This window comes from Lycium barbarum, chromosome 5 (assembly GCF_019175385.1).
Source record: "Lycium barbarum isolate Lr01 chromosome 5, ASM1917538v2, whole genome shotgun sequence".
In the NCBI taxonomy this organism is placed as follows: Eukaryota; Viridiplantae; Streptophyta; class Magnoliopsida; order Solanales; family Solanaceae; genus Lycium; species Lycium barbarum.
This window is the reverse complement of record NC_083341.1, coordinates 23,121,874-23,138,933: the sequence shown is the minus strand read 5'-3', so window position 1 is coordinate 23,138,933 and position 17,060 is coordinate 23,121,874.

The following is a 17,060-nucleotide window of genomic DNA, read 5'->3' as shown; positions in this document are numbered from 1 at the left end:
ATGATCCCCCGGGGAAGGGAAGGTGTTAGGCACCCTGGTATTAAGGATCCGCTCAATTGCGGTTTGCCTACGGGTTCTAATAATATGTTTATATAGATATAAATTAGTTTGTGATAAAAATAGTTTCCATTTAATATTTTCGCAAATAAATATTAGTCATTTATGTAAAAATAGCGCATTTCAAGAATCAAAAGTGGTAAAATTTTGCCCAAAATAGGCATTTAGAGTGTCGGACTAGAACACTTAGGCTAATACCCGAGGGCTCTTAGCCTAAGTAGGACTCTACATAAGTCCACCCAAAATAGTTTTTGAAAGCATACATATATTTTTTTAGTACAGAAAGTAGTTTTTAAAGAAAATAATTTTTAGGCATACTATTATAACTCATATACAAATAGTATACCGCATATATATATATATATAGAGTCCCTTTTTTATCTTATGCTTTGGTCAAGTTTTAGCCAAAAAAAAAATTCAATCTAAGTCCAAATAGCCGCAATTAGTCCCACAAGTTTAGTCTAAATCAGTCTGTATGCCAAAGTCCACAGGTTTCATAAATGTACAGATCGGTCCCACAATTTATGAAATCGGTCATTTTCAGTCCAAATTAAATCAATCCATTTGAAGTCATAAATCCTTTTAATGTTTGCAAAATTGGTTTTACATAGTTTTAGGAATCGGGTTTAGGCAACTTTAAACATGGGGTAACCTTAAAGGTTCCGATTTGTAGATAAATACACGAGTATAGAATTTAAATGCATAAATAAATAAAGAGATAGGGATATTGGGCCGACCAAGCCCAACAAGAATATGTTATGCATTTAGGGAAATCCTCGGGTCCAAAAGGTATGCTCCATTTTTGCTCCAAGTTGGGTTGACTCGATCTAGATACGTTGGTGGGCCTCGTTGGGGCCCACCAACGGGTTTAGGTGGACAAAAATGCAAATGGATATGATATTAGAATACATTCACAAATAAACTAAGTACAATAAATTTAAACTAATTAAATTACTACAAAGCCCAAAAAATGAATTACATTTTATTTGGGCTAAGCCCAGGTATAGTAACGACTAACAGAAGCAGTAAAGGATAATCAAGGAGGCCCAGATATGCAAATAATGACGTACAGGCCTATCGCAGGTCAGCCCAAAAGAGAAAATGCCCAGAATTGTTCTGAGTGTTAAACCACGATATACTAATATTCCTCTAATAGAGAGCAAAACCAAAATGGCATACCCTCCCATATACTCAATGCACACCTCAAGTTCAATCCACTTCAATCCCAGAACCAAAGGTTAAATCAAGATCCCCAGAAAACTTCATTTTAACCAAAACTCTAGAGCCATTTCCAGAAATAAACAGGGCTAGAAAATAATTCAGATGATGAAAGAATCAAACTAAACACTAGGCTGCAGTATTCAAGCAGTGCCATAGCTTAAGCAAGAACAACATGTATGTTAAGATGGCTAAGAGCAAGTAGTAGAATTTAGAAAGTGAGGAGGTACAGGTAAAGGAGAGTCAAAAAGGCACAGAAATGCACAAATAATCAACAAGCACAACACTTAGTCTTAATCAGCTTTCAATAAGATTAAATAGCCAGCAAGCAATAAAATGGGGAGTTAGACTGAAAAGGAGTTAAATCAGTCCTAGAAAGGTCATTTTTAGCCATATTTCTTACTCAAACAAGTTACAGGATCAAACAACAAGGTTCTAAGCCCTTTTAAACTAGTTTTAACCTTAAGCAAATTCAAATACTAAGTAAACAGGTTCGCAAGTTTGAAAAGTATTCCAGGTTTCAGTCAAGGTCTATTATAACTTCTAGCCATTTCTAGTCCCTAAAGTCACCCCAGCACATAGCAAGTATAACAGGCTAACAACAGAGTCTCTAGGACACTATAAACTTGTTCTATTTCCAGAATTTTCCCAAAAGAGCCACATGTACAAGTAGTAGTCTATGAGGATCACAATGGGTGCATGATGGCTATCCTAGGTACAAGGATCAACTAGTCATAACAAATTACAAGTGAAAAGAGACTTCAAGTAAAAGGAGTGACAGGTTTCAAGAATTCCAAAACTGGGACAAAAAGGTTCATGGCACTGTCCTAGGTGCAAGAGATGGTTCATTAGACATAACTTGATTCAAACAAGGAAACAAAGTCAAGTAACTGAGCATTCCAAGTGAGTCAAATACAAATAGGATCACCTAAACATGGTTTCAGTTTAAAGGTTCACTTTAGTCTACTAGGTGATCATGTTAAGCAAGAGGGACTACGCAAGCTATAAGCAATATCATTATAAGGAGGGTACAAGATACAAATGGCAAGTTATATGGACACTGCAAACAAGTGACCAATAGGGCAGGGGATAGGAATAAGATAAAATCACCAACAATATTAGCCCTTTCACAGATCCATTATTCCATTTTAAAGTTAAGAATACAAGTCCTTCTCATATAGTCTTGAAAATCATATGGTCAGAATAAGAAATCAAGGTTCATTTTAGAAGTTCTTAGCATTAATAGGTTGCATACTTTCCAAACACCTTTCAAGTCCAAGTTACAAGTTATATTGGAAAAATTTGAAAGGTCATTCTTTGGAAAAACAGTGGCCATAGGTTTCAAAATAGAACAAGCCAAGTAAGCAGAGGCCATGGACATCTTTAGTTTAAACTATGTAATCAACATAGAGAAACGAGGGTATATTTCAGATTTTCAAAATCATTCTTTAAGTTCAAGATCAGTCTGAGAGAATGTTATAGGGTCCACATATAACAGACACTACTATATACTAAAACAACAAGAAACTCCAGAAATACTTAAGCATACCAAAGCACAAGCAACCTATGTTTGAAAAATATTTCCATCCAGTTTTATACCTAAAGTTTTTCAAGTCATTTAAAAATGACACAGTATTACAAGACATCTTTGGACCAGATTTTAGTCATTAAGTGAAGGAAAACAAACTCATTTTTGGTCTCAAAATAGTTTCAAACAAAGAATGGAAGGATTTATTTTCAAAACCATTTTTTAAACTTTTTGACCCTTAAAACTCATTTCATAAACTCTAAGCTATAATAAGCAAGTATCAATCTCTATTCTTTAAACCAGAATCAATAACTAAGATGATCAAACTCAAAAGACCAAAAGCTACCACAAACCAAAGGACTTTAGAATCTAATGAAAAAATAACAACACAACAAGAATCAGAGAAGAACCACCTTAATAACCTTAGACACAACACTAAACTTCACAGAACATTGACATAACAAGTTCATATCTCCGAAAATCCAATTTAACAGTAAACTATAAGCTAAAAATAGACCCTTTTCCTCATTTTAAAACCATTTTCAAACACCAATATCAACTAAAAACACCCCAATCTACATAATATCATCATCATAACATAGATAAGCTATTTGACAGTTAATAACACAGGAAAATACCAAACATAACCCAAACTTCAATAAACAAATTTCAACACATAGAGACAACTTAAAATAGAGTAAATAAGGTGGAATAGGAGTATTACCTTTTTGAAGGGCAACCTAAAGATCAAAAGGGAGGAATTGGATTGCGACTTCAACACCAACTTGAAAAACCCTTTAAAAGATGATCTTCTTTCCTTTTTTTTTTTTGTTTTGTTTTTCAAATTCTTCTTGTATATTATAGTGTATACTATAGTTTTCTTTTGTGCTTTGAGTAGACCATGGAATATTGCTATGTATATTATAAGGTATATTTCATGTATATAGGCAAGACATTTTCAGAATTTTTTTAGGAGATTTTTCGGAGAAAAGAGGATCCCTCAAATGGCCAAAAGACCTCTTACTTATAGCAACTCAAGTAGGGTTTTAAGGACAGACCTCCAAAAAATCCCATCCCCCCCCCCCCCCCCCTCCAATTCTTACCCTAATTTAAAACTCCTCCCATTCAAATTCAGAAAAGCCAACTGGATTTTCTCTCAATTTCCCCAAATTCGTACACTTATCCAGTCACAAATACACACTAAATCACAAAATTATACCTTAAAATCCAATAAATATCCGAAAAATGAAATAGTACAACTCGTCATACAACAAACAAAAATGCAACGTTTCAATGGTACAAATCGTACAAAAACAAATAAAATCCCCCAAACCTAGTACCCAATTTTGGAAGGGAACCATGGGAAATTACCCTAGGTCCTTCACACTTTGTGGGTAGTGCACAAGTTGGATAGAGGCTCAAGGCCTCGCCCATGGCTACTACACACGTGAAGGACCCGAGCAACATCCCCACCCCCCTATTCGGCTAAAAATTCATAGATCAAACAGGCAAAATATGCGAAAATAAACATGGTACCCATGAGAAAACAAGATAGAAGGTGAAAACCCCCAAGAATAAGTCGTAAAACAGCCATTAGACACCGTGAATTAGCCCAAAGAAGAAACCCTAACATCGTCGCCATTCTCTCTCAAAAGAAAGAAGAGGAGTCCGGTGCTAACAAAAGAAACGATTTGGGGGGAGGGGGGGGGGAGTTTATTAAGTTAAACTCCCCCCCCCCCCCCCCCCTCAAGTTTTTAAAAATTAAAATCAAAACCCTCTCTAGGCTAATTTAAAATTTAAAACTCACAAATTTAGAAAATTACCTTCAAAACGAGCCTAATGTTGATATAGTTTCGGATAATTTTTAGGACTGTAAAAAATGCAGTCAAAATGAGCCATAATTCATTCGTCATCTTAATTAATAATTTTTTCGAGTTAGACGAAGCGAGATATGCTTTCTCTTTTAGAATTATATTTATGAAAGTAAATAACTCGTAATTTCTTGTAATTGTTAACTTTTATAAAATATAATAATTAAACGTCAATTTTTGCAATTGCCTTGAGATTTTTAAATTCTTAATTTTTCTAAAGGCATCCTTACTTCGTCTTGGACTCGAAAAAATTAAAAATTTAAAATATGCGTTTTATGAGGTGAAAATTAGGTGTCAACAATTGCCCCTTTGAAGTTCAAGGATGGCAAGGCCATCCTTGAGCTGCGAATTTGACAAACATAATTTTTACCGAATAAAAGAAATTACAGATCTTTTGTGCAATATTTCGAAAGTATGGCCGGACCCTGGTTTTTGGACTTCCTACATACCTCAGGCTAAATAAGAATTCAGGTCGTTTGTAGTTCTGACTCTATGAGGAGTATGGAATAAAGAGTTTTCTTTAAACTATCCCAAGATAATTATAGGAATATGGCCGAGCCTCAAAACTTGAGTAGCCTACATATCCCTGGCTTTGAGAATCAGGCCAATTGTAATTTGACTCGATAGCCCAAAGAGGAATATCCCTTTATGTGGGAACCCCTTTGGCTATTTCCGGTTGAAAATCCGAACCGGAGGCGGTTTCTGGAAAGGAATTATTAGAATTGATGCTTGAAATGATCTCCAATACCCGCTGCAGAAAGCTTGATTTTCGTACACGGTTTTTGACCAGTTGCCCAAGAAAAAGTTCCACGTATGCTCCGCATGTTTTGAATTTGGCTTTTGCTTCCATCTTCAGTAGCTTCTTGCTCGTTTCCAGGTGCTGAGTCCTGCGTGTTAGTCTTTTGAAAATTTTGATCTTAATGTAGTCATATCTGTGTGGCATTTTTCCATTTTGTTGATATTGTAGTCATCCTCCACTATTATATTTTTCTTTTCGCAAACGCTTGTCAGTCTTCTTCCTTTTATCCTATAAGTGTGTGTTTTTGTATTTTTTTTTGTTTTGAAAAATAATCTACTCCGGATAATAACCACGATACTTCGACCGAATCTTTTTCCGTCGTCTTCAGATGTTTTCCATCGTTCAATGATAACTTCTGTTGGGATCTGGGTCGGGCTATACCGCATTTCTGCGAACCTATGCACCCCAGTATGGTTGTCATTTTCTTAAGTCGATATGTCAATCATGAAACCCATGTTTTCTCATGCGGGGCCATTTTTGTTTCTTACGACGTCCACTACCCTAAACAATTTGGCGTCACATCATGTTTGCATATCGCGATGACTATCCAAATCTGGTGTCGCATGTCCCGTTATCCGCATATGGTGACCGCGGTATACTTGTTGGTCTAGCATCACCTATAGTAAAAAATACCCAAATATAGACTGCACCTCAGAGTGCAGCATATATTCCTCTCATGATGACTGCTAACCCCTATGTCCAGAATTACACCATTTAGTCAGAATTTTCAAGTTAACTACTGCATATTCAAGTGCGGAGCCTTTTCTCATGACTACCACTATCCCTGAACCATGATTACGTTAACTTGAAATAGACTGCAATAGCGACCGTAAATCTTGATGTAGGAATCACTTTCGTATTTCAACGATTGCGGACATTAAGCTCGGAATTATGCTACCTATTTTTGGCTATATATATGGATGACAACCCAGTACCTTCGGCATATAGTCGCTTGATCCATATCGTCATCTTGAGGAATGAAGCTTACCTCGGTGGCAAGACTTACACCTTCCTTTTTAGACTCCGGTGAAGAATACCCGCCCGTCAACAGGATTCACATCTTCCAAAAGGACTAGACTCGATTGTGAGTAACGGCATTCAATCCTGCCATCAGCGCGTCATTTTAAATTTTTAGATTTTTGGACATCTACTCAGCCAATGTATCAAGGCAAGCCATGCGACGTCTAGGCCGGGGTCTCAATTCCTTGATACAAAACTGTATTTTAAGTGGAAGCCTGGCTTTTGGTACCGTGATTATATCTTCCGGTAGTCTTTAAAGTTTTCCTTTTGTAACAATCACTGTGCTTTGCAAAAAGAACAAACTTGTCAGCGTAAAGGAAACTTTATATTCGGGGGGGAAGGGGGGGGGGGGGGGGGGGGGTTTCGTTACCATTTCGTATACTCATTTGTTCTACTATTCTTTGACGCTTCTCCTTCACTTGGCTCGTTGTCACTACCGTGCTTTAAGCATTATAGCAAACGAGTTAGTGTAAAATGTCCAAGCTTGCTTGTTCCTGCATCCACGGAAATCTTTTTTCAGTTTCCTATAAGGTCGACCGCTTTTCCTGCGTGTGGACTTCCCCTGTTCATATCTTTGTCATGAAAGGATGCTCATTTTCCTTAAAATCTTTCATTTTTTAGCAGAGCTAAGAAAGTTTTTTGCGAGATGATTTGAAAATATATGTATATATGTTTAGAAAATAATATTTTATATACACCCTTTTAATGTCATGACATTGGTTACTCAAACAAGGTCTTACGCCTCTTTTCTCCTTTGATCTTGACTTGTGACATTTTCGAATCCCTTTCGAAACTTTTGCCCCTATTTGTGTACGTTGTTGTACCAACTCGGGTCTCGCTACGTCGAAGGAATTTTTGAGACTCTCTCAAAAAAAATTGCCCCAGTGTAAGTGTGTACTTGTCATTTCTTGATTTCGCCGTGCTTGATGAATTTTTGAGATCATTCTCAAAAATTCTGCCCCAGTTTTCTTGTGGAATTACCTTTATCTCTCTTTTGCCAAATCATTTCTGAGGTTTCCTAAGGTTTACTAGGAATTTTTGTTTGGAACGATCGAGCTCAAGAGAGCGCCTACGTATCCCATTTCGGGAATCAGGTCTAAACATATTGAAATCTTTTGTTGAGACCGAACTCAAAAGAGCGCCTACGTATCCCAAAAATGGGAATCAGGTCATGACGTAGTTCAACATACATAATTTTGGATTTTTGGGTTAAATCGACCGAGCTTGGAAAAGCACCTACGTATCCCTTTATAAGTACAGGGAATCAGGTCCTTGCGTAGTTCGTACATAATTTTGGATTTGGTTTTTTCTAAGCAAAAATGCAATATTACACGTAAAGCTAAGCTAAAACAGTGACATTAAACTATGAGCTATAACAGACCCTTCTCCTCATTTTAAAACCATTTTCAAACACCAATATCAACTAACAACACCCCAATCTACATAATATCATCATCATAACATAGATAAGCTATTCAACAGTTAATAACACACGAAAGTACCAAACATAACCTAAACTTCAATAAACATATTTCAACACATAAAGACAACATAAAATAGAGTAAATAAGGTGGAATAAGAGTATTACCTTTTTAAAGGGCAACCTAAAGATCAAAAGGGAGGAATTGGATCACAACTTCAACACCAACTTGAAAAACCCTTTAAAAGATGATATTCTTTCCTTTTTTTTTTCTTCTTCAAATTCTTCTTGTATATTATAATGTATACTATAGTTTTCTTTTGTGCTTTTAGTAGACCATGGTATATTGCTATGTATATATTGTATATTATAAGGTACATTTCATGTATATAGGCTAGACATTTTCAGAATTGTTTTAGGAGATTTTTCGGAGAAAAGGGGATCCCTCAAATGGCCAAAGGACCTCTTACTTATAGCAACTCAAGTACGGTTTTAAGGACAGACCTCGAAAAAATCCCATTTCCCCCCATTCTTACCCTAATTTAAAACTCCTCCCATTCAAATTCAGAAAAGCCAACTGGATTTTCTCATAATTTCCCCAAATTCGCACCCCTATCCAATCACAAATACACACTAAATCACATAATCACAAAACTGTACCCTAAAATCCAATAAATCAGCCGAAAAATGAAATAGTACACCTAGTCATACAACAACAAAAAAATGCAACGTTTCAATGGTACAAATCGTACAAAAACATATAATATCCCCCAAACCTAGCACCCAATTTTGGAAGGTACCCATGGGAAATTACCTTAGGTGTTTCACACTTTGTGGGTAGTGCACAAGTTAGCTAGAGGCTCAAGGCGTCGCCCATGGCTACTACACACGTGAAGGACCCAAGCAACATCCCCACCCCCTATTCGAGTAAAAATTCATAGATCAAACAGATGAAATATGCGAAAATAAACCTGGTAACCATGAGAAACAAGATAGAAGGTGAAAACCCCCAAGAATGTGTCATAAAACAGCCATTAGACGTCGTGAATTGGCCCAGGGAGCAAACCCTAATGCCATCGCCATTCTCTCTCAAAAGAGAGAAGAGGAGTCAGGTGGTAACAAAAGAAACGGTGGGGGGGGGGGGGGGGGGTTATTAAGTTAACCCCCCCCCCCCCCTCTCCCCTTCAAGTTTTTAAAAATTAAAATCAAAACCCTTCCCTCTTAATATAAACCATATAATAACTAAGTGACATAAACTAAATAGAAATAATTAATTTAGGCTAATTTGAAATTTAAAACTCGCAAATTTAGAAAATTAGCTTCAAAATGAGCCATAATTCATTCGTCATCTTAATTAACAATTTTCCGGAGTTAGATGGAGCGAGATATGCATTCTCTTTTTGAATTATATTTATGAAAGTAAATAACTCGTAATTTCTTGTAATTGTTAACTTTTATATAAAAAAAAATTAAACGTCAATTTTTGCAATTGCCTTGAGATTTTTAAATTCTTAATTTTTCTAAGGGCATCCTTACTTCGTCTTTGACTCGGGAAATTTAAAAAATTAAAATATGCGTTTTATGAGGTGAAAATTAGGTGTCAACAATCCATCCTGCACACAGCAACCCAAAATAATGCCACACAAGGCCACATACTAAAACATACAATACCATGGCCTCACACGACCAATCACGATGACTGAAAATGAAATAATACCTGGGGAAGATGATGCCTCTGACTGAACCTTCTGAAATGCCGGAAACAAATACGGGTACTTAATCTTCATTGCCTCTTCCGCTTCCCAAGTCACTTCCTTAACATTATTATTTCTCCACAAAACTTTAATGGAAGCTACATCCTTGGTTCGCAATCGACGAATATGTCTGTCCAATATAGCCACTGGAACCTCTTCGTATGATAACTGCACAGTCACCTGGATATCATCTACCGGTACGATTCTCGAGGGATCTCCGATGCATTTACGGAGCATAGACATATGAAATACTAGATGTACCGACTCCAACTTAGAAGGCAGTTCTAACTCATATGCTACCTTACCTATGGTACGAATGGTCTTATATGGCCCAATGTATCGCGGGCTCAACTTATCCTTTTTGCCAAATCTCATCACTCCCTTCATAGGTGAGATCTTCAGAAAAAACTCAATCTCCTACCCCAAACTCTAGCCTGCGCCGCCGGTTATCTGCATAAGATTTTTGTCGACTCTGCACCGCTAGTAATGTTTCTTGGATGACTTTCACTTTGTTAACTGCTTGCTGTAGCAAATCTGGGCCGACTAGCTGATTTTCTCCTACATCAAACCATCCTATAGGCAATCTACATCTCCGCCGGTATAAAACCTCATAAAGAGCCATCTGGATACTGGAATGGCAACTGTTATTATATGCAAACTCGATAAGAGGAAAATGATCATCCCAGCTACCTCGGAAGTCAATCACACAAGCTATCAACATATCCTCAAGTGTTTGTATAGTAAGCTCCGCTTGTCCATCTGTCTGCGAATGAAATGCAGTACTAAAACTCACCTGGGTCCCCAATCCACTTTGAAAAGATCTCCAGAAGTTTGTTGTGAACTGCGCCCCTCTATCTGAAATAATGGCTGAAGGAATACCATGAAGGCGTATAATCTCCTAAAGGTACAGCTTCGCATAGTCTTCAGTTGAATAAGTAGTTCTGACAGGCAAGAAGTGGGCTGACTTTGTAAGCCTATCAACTATGACCCATATTGAATCATACTTCCACTGAGTACGGGGCAACCCTGTAATGAAGTCCATATTAACTACCTCTCATTTCCATGTTGGAATCTCCATAGCCTGCAATAAACCTCTGGGCTTCTGATGCTCTATCTTGACTTGCTGACAATTCGGGCACTGAGCGATAAATTCTGCCATATCTCTTTTCATACCATCCCACCAATAAACTTCCTTGAGATCGTGGTACATCTTTGTTGTCTCCGGATGAATAGAATAGCGAGAATAATGGGCTTCTCCCATAACTTGCTGACGGAGGCCTGCAATATTAGGAATGCACAATCTGTCTCGATGCTTGAGTACTCCATCTCCCGTGACCACGAAGGGTGTCTTTTCCTTATGAGGAGTTGTATCTCGATAATGAATTAGTAAAGGTTCCTCGTACTGACGCTCCTTTATTTCAGCTACCAAAGATGACGTCGATGTATCTTGAACTGGAACTCCTCCATCACCTGAATCTATCAACAGAACTCCCAAGCTGGCTAGTTGACGAACATCACAGGCTATCTCCTTCTTCTCTGGCTGCACATGTGATAAAATACCCATGTATTTACGACTAAGAGCATCAGCTACTACATTAGCCTTTCCAGGATGGTATAGAATCGACGTCATAATCTTTCAGCAACTCTAGCCATCACCTCTGACGTAGATTCAGGTCCTTCTGCTTAAAAATATACTAGAGGCTCTTATGATCAGTATAGATATCAACGTGAACACCATAAAAGTAATGCCTCCACATCTTCAAGGCATGGATCACCGCAGCTAACTCAAGATCATGAGTTGGATAATTCTGCCCATGCTTCTTCAGATGTCTAGAAGCATAAGCAATGACTTTGCCATATTGCATAATATACAACCTAGCCCAACACCAGAAGCATCACAATAAATCACATAGCCATTTGTTCCTTCTGGAAGAGTCAAAACAGGTGCTGAAGTCAACTTATCTTTCAATAGCTGGAAACTCTGCTCACATGCATCCGTCCACTGGAACTTAGCTGATTTCTGAGTTAGCTTTGTCAGTGGAGCTGAAAGAGAGGAAAATCCTTATACAAACCTTCTATAATATCCTGCTAGGTCCAAGAAACTATGTATCTCCGTTGGTGTCGTAGGCCTTGGCCAATTCTTCACAGCTTCAATCTTTTGAGCATCCACTCTAATACCTTCATCTGAGATAATGTGACCAAGAAAAGCCACAGAGTTCAACAAGAACTCACACTTAGAAAATTTCGCATAAATCTCTCTAGCTCGAAGGACTCCAAGTACTGCACGTAGATGGTCAGTATGCTCAACCTTTGACAGTGAATAAACCAGAATATCATCTATAAACACGATCACAAACCAATCTAGAAAAGGTCTGAATATACGGTTCATCAAGTCTATGAATACAGCTAGAGCATTAGTCAACCCGAAGGACATGACACGGAATTCACAGTGTCCATATCTAGTCCTGAATGTCGTCTTCGGAATATCTTCCTCCTTCACCCTAACCTGATGATATCCCGATCTCAAATCTATCTTTGAGAAGTACTTAGCACCCTGCACCTGATCAAATAAATCATCAATTCTCGGAAGCGGATATTTATTCTTTATACTCACCTTATTTAGTTGCCTATAATCAATGCACATTCGTAAATAACCATCCTTTTTCCTTACAAATAATACCAGTGCTCCCCACAGCGATGTGTTGGGCCTAATGAAGCCTTTCTCAAGTAAGTCCCACAATTTCTCCTTCAACTCTTTTAACTCTGCAGATGCCATTATATACGGAGGAATAGATATTGGATGAGTATCTGGAAATAGATCAATAGTAAAATCAATCTCTCGTTCTGGTGGAATACCAGGAAGCTCATCTGGAAATACCTTTAGGAACTCATTAACCACAGGAACAGACTGAAGGGCCGGTGACTCTGCTTGCACATCCTAAACTCGAACTAGGTGATAAATATACCCTTTTCTGATCATCTTCCATACCTTAAGGCAGGAAATAAGCCTACCCCTCAGCGAAGAAGCATTACCCTTCCACTCAAGAACTGGCTCGCCGGGAAACTGGAATCGAACTATCTTTGTTCTGCAATCAACGTTGGCATAACGAGAAGCCAACAGTCCATTCCCATAATAACATCAAAGTCAATCAGATCTGCTAAGGTATGATGATTACAAAATATCACTACGCAGCCTCGATAGATTCGCCTAGCTATAACTGGATCACCAACTGGTGTAGATACCTCAAACGGTTTAATCAATTCAGGCTCTATCCCAAACTTACCAGCAACAAATGTAGTAACATATGGTAAAGTATAACCTGGGTCAATCAGTGTGTATATATCACAGGAGAAAACTGATAGTATACCTGTAACAACGTCAGGAGACGACTCACGATCCTGTCTACCAGCTAATGCATAAATGCAGTTCTGAGGACCGCTCGAGCTAGATGCTCCACTTCTTCCTCTACCACATCCTGCTGGGGTCTGAGAACCTTGCCCTGGAGGGTATATAGATGAAGAAGAACCAACTACGGACCCTCATCTTATGGCCTGGCTGGCCACAAGCATAACAGTCGTCTGACCCAAATCGACACTGCCCCGAGTGTGGTCTACCGCACTGGGCACACCGCGGCAAAAGTGATCTCACCTAGATTGACTCGGGTCTATACTGAGAACCTGAAACTCTAAAACTCTGACTCGCTTCGGAGTAAGAAGATCGATCAAAAATCTGACCTGAAAACCGTGGAGGTGTACTCCCTGCTGAATGAAATGGATACCGGGAATGTTGTTGTCTCTGTCCTCCCTTGAAATCACTGACCATATCTAAACATCTAGCTCTTTTACCATGACCCCGGTCACGCTCACGTTCTGTCCTTCGCTGCCGCTTACGATCCTCTAAATTCTGCGCATATGCCTGTATACGGGAGATATTCATGTCCGGCTGTAACGCAGCTATCGTACAATCATCAATTAAATGTGGCCCTAAACCAGACACAAAATGATAAACTCGATCTTCCATATCAGCCACCATAGCCGGGGCATATCTAGCCAAAGAATCAAAGTGCACACAATACTCCTGCACACTCATGCTACCCTACTCAATACGTAAGAACCTATCTGCTCGGGCCCGCCGAACCTCTGGAGGCAGGTAATGACGAATGAAAGCGTCTAAAAACTCTCGTCAAACAGCTGGAGGGGCATTCTCTCCCCTAGATAGCTCCAAAGTCTGATACTACTGCACCGCAATATCACGGAGCCTATAAAAAGCCAACTCCACTGAATCGGCCTCATCAGCATGCATAACCCTCAAAGCCCTTTGCATACCATCAATAAAGTCCTGAGGATCCATATCTGCTTCCACACTGAGAACTCCGGAGGATCTAACCCGAGGAAAGTCTTAACCCTCGCGCTACCCGCTCGGTCAGCCTGATCAACACCAACTCCCGGACGCTGAGCCTGAGCGGCTACTAATCTGGTCAATAGCTATATAACATCCCGCATATCTTGGCCCGGGGCATCTGGCTGAGGAACTGGGGGCACTGGGGCGGGTGCTGAAGGCGGGGTATGCGAAGTCTAGGGCAGGCTCTCACTCTGAGGATCGCCCTGAGCCTCGGTAGTCTACTAAACACGGCTAATGGATTCACCAGCCACTTTCTTGCCCTTTTGGGCAAGTGTAGCTTTCTTACGAGGCATCGCTAAAATCAAAACAAATCATTAGAAAAGGACTTTTTATCTCACAGCTCTATCGCATGATATAAGATAGAAAAGAATGGAAACATCCTAAATGTCCTGTAGCCTCCTGCTTATAAGTGTGGTGCACAACACACCTATAAACAAGACTATACTAGACACGGTCTTAGACAACCCCAGGACGGAACTGCTCTAATACCACTTCTGTCACGACCCATCCGCTGAGTCGTGACGAGTGCCTGACCACTACTGGCCAAGCACCCCTATACTCGTGTCTAGACATCAGTGAATAACTGGGTGGCCCATAAGACTCATAATTGAACCATGTTGACTCATATCAGAACAAAATCAAGTACTATTAACCATCTATGCATACATGTATAATATATATGTATATATATACTGGAAAGAACTGTGCCAGCCGACAAGGCTGCTACATATAATATGCCACAAAATAATGGAAGCCGACGGGGCTACATTAAGTATCTAATACGTACAACTATCTACAGACCTCTAAGGAACTAGAAAGCTGTAGAAAGGACGGGACAGGGCCCCGTCATACCCATAATCATGCATCTCAAAATTTCATACCAAAATAGATCGCAGCTCCGGATCAAGTGGAGTGCGCTGACTGTAGCTGAGCGGAGGTCCTACTGAGCTGGACCGTCTGTTTGTCTACCTATACCTGCGGGCATGAACGCAACCCCCCAAACAATAGGGGAGTCAGTACGGATAATATACCGAGTATGTAAGGCATAAGAGTAACATACACATAGGAATCATGAAGAAAATCTGAAACTCATAAGCTAGACTGACTGACTGAATGCATCTATATGCCTGGTTATCTGAACATATTTGTATATCTCTGCTTACTGAAAATGCCTCTGAGGGCGTATGATATGCATAGGTCATAGTGCTGAGGAACGTACGACCCGATCCATATCCCATATAATAGTGCCGAGGAATGTACCGCTCGATCCATCTATCATATAATAATACCGAGGAACGTACAGCCCGATCCATACATCATCATCACTATGTACCAGCTGATCAGGTGGTGCTGCGTATACAACGCCTCTTGCTTTCCCCATGCCCCACATATCTACAATAAATGCGTCTATAGCGCCTCCTGATCACGGGTCAATAGGCATATATATAAATGAATGCAATGCATAAGTATAAACTAACATTATCATCATACAAAATCTCAGGACCCATGAACAGAAGGAACAATCATCATCAAGGGGTATAGGATCATCAAGAACTGAGGTGCTCCTAATACTTCTAAGAGTAGAATAATATGGAGACTCGATCACTCGTTGTTCGCTCATATCATAGGATTATGCCAAAATGAAAGAAAGAGAAAGCCTTAACATACCTCGAAGGTATCTATTCGTCCAACTTCTACCTCTTGAACCCGTAAGTCTACAATCAAGATAACATAGGTCATAATTAGACCCTCTATAGCACTTACTAGCCAATTCAAGTGAAAAAGGAACTTAACGAATCTCGGACAACATTTCCTTCATAATTCAATAATCCCTCAGTCTCCAATTCAACCCAAACATCAATAAACAACAATATCAATTCCCACATATCAAAATATGATCAATTCTACTCCAAGTTCTCTCCCAAAATTGCCCCTAGTCTCATCTTAACCCTTGCTCAACTCACAACCTTTATAACTATATCTCATTTACTTAAAACCACTAAAATTCTCGATAATCAACTCAATAACGAAAACAAAAATTATTTACATACCTTGAAGGGACTAGAATCCCAAGAATCAAACTTCAACTCAATTCAAAGGCTTAACAACTTTGATGAAACCCTAAGAACAACCTTTCTCTTCACTAGCTCGGGTTTTTGAGGCTCTGATCTTACTAAATCTTCACTAAATGTATGGAAAATATTAAAAGGAATATTTGAGGGCTTTTCTCTGGTCTGAAAAGATGAAATTAATGAATAAATTTGTGGGATCATATATTTATAATTGGAACTAGAAAGTTCCAACGATGCGGTTCGACGAGCGGGTTGACGACCCGTCGATCTGCCCCTGCAGATTCAGGGGTTGTGGATACATGTTGACGGTGAACATCGGCGGCTCGTCGACATGTCGATGGCCCGTTGAAGGTGACTAGTTCTGCATACTTTTTCAAATCAGTTCAGTTCTCGTCGATTCGATTTATTTAACTTCTAATCCTGTAAATTACTAGGGATACATGCTTGTACTTCGATATACAGGGTACAACACTTAACATCTCAAAACTCGGGTACGGATCTCCATTCCAAGGGTATACCCAACTAGGAAACTATAAGTTCTCTTACGACGGAAACTAGAGGCGTAACACTAACCCAACCAACAAATCATGATTTAGAAGCCTAGAAGTGTAACTCATTAAAACCACTTTTAATCTTCAATCACTTTGTGAACGATCAAGATAAAAATATTCTAAGATGATGAGGGATAATGAAATAGCAAAGGGATTAGAAGGACTTACCACCAAAAAATCTTCTCCAAGAATACCCTGGATTCCCAATAGCTCAGATTTCATAATAGTAATAAATGATAGACTAAGGGCTTTTAATACACAATTAATGAAATAACTAGGACTGATACCCTTTCGGCGGCAGTAGGATTGCTGTGGCGATCCCGCCCCGACGGTTACTCAGACCGCCGTGACGGTTGGCCCTCAAATGT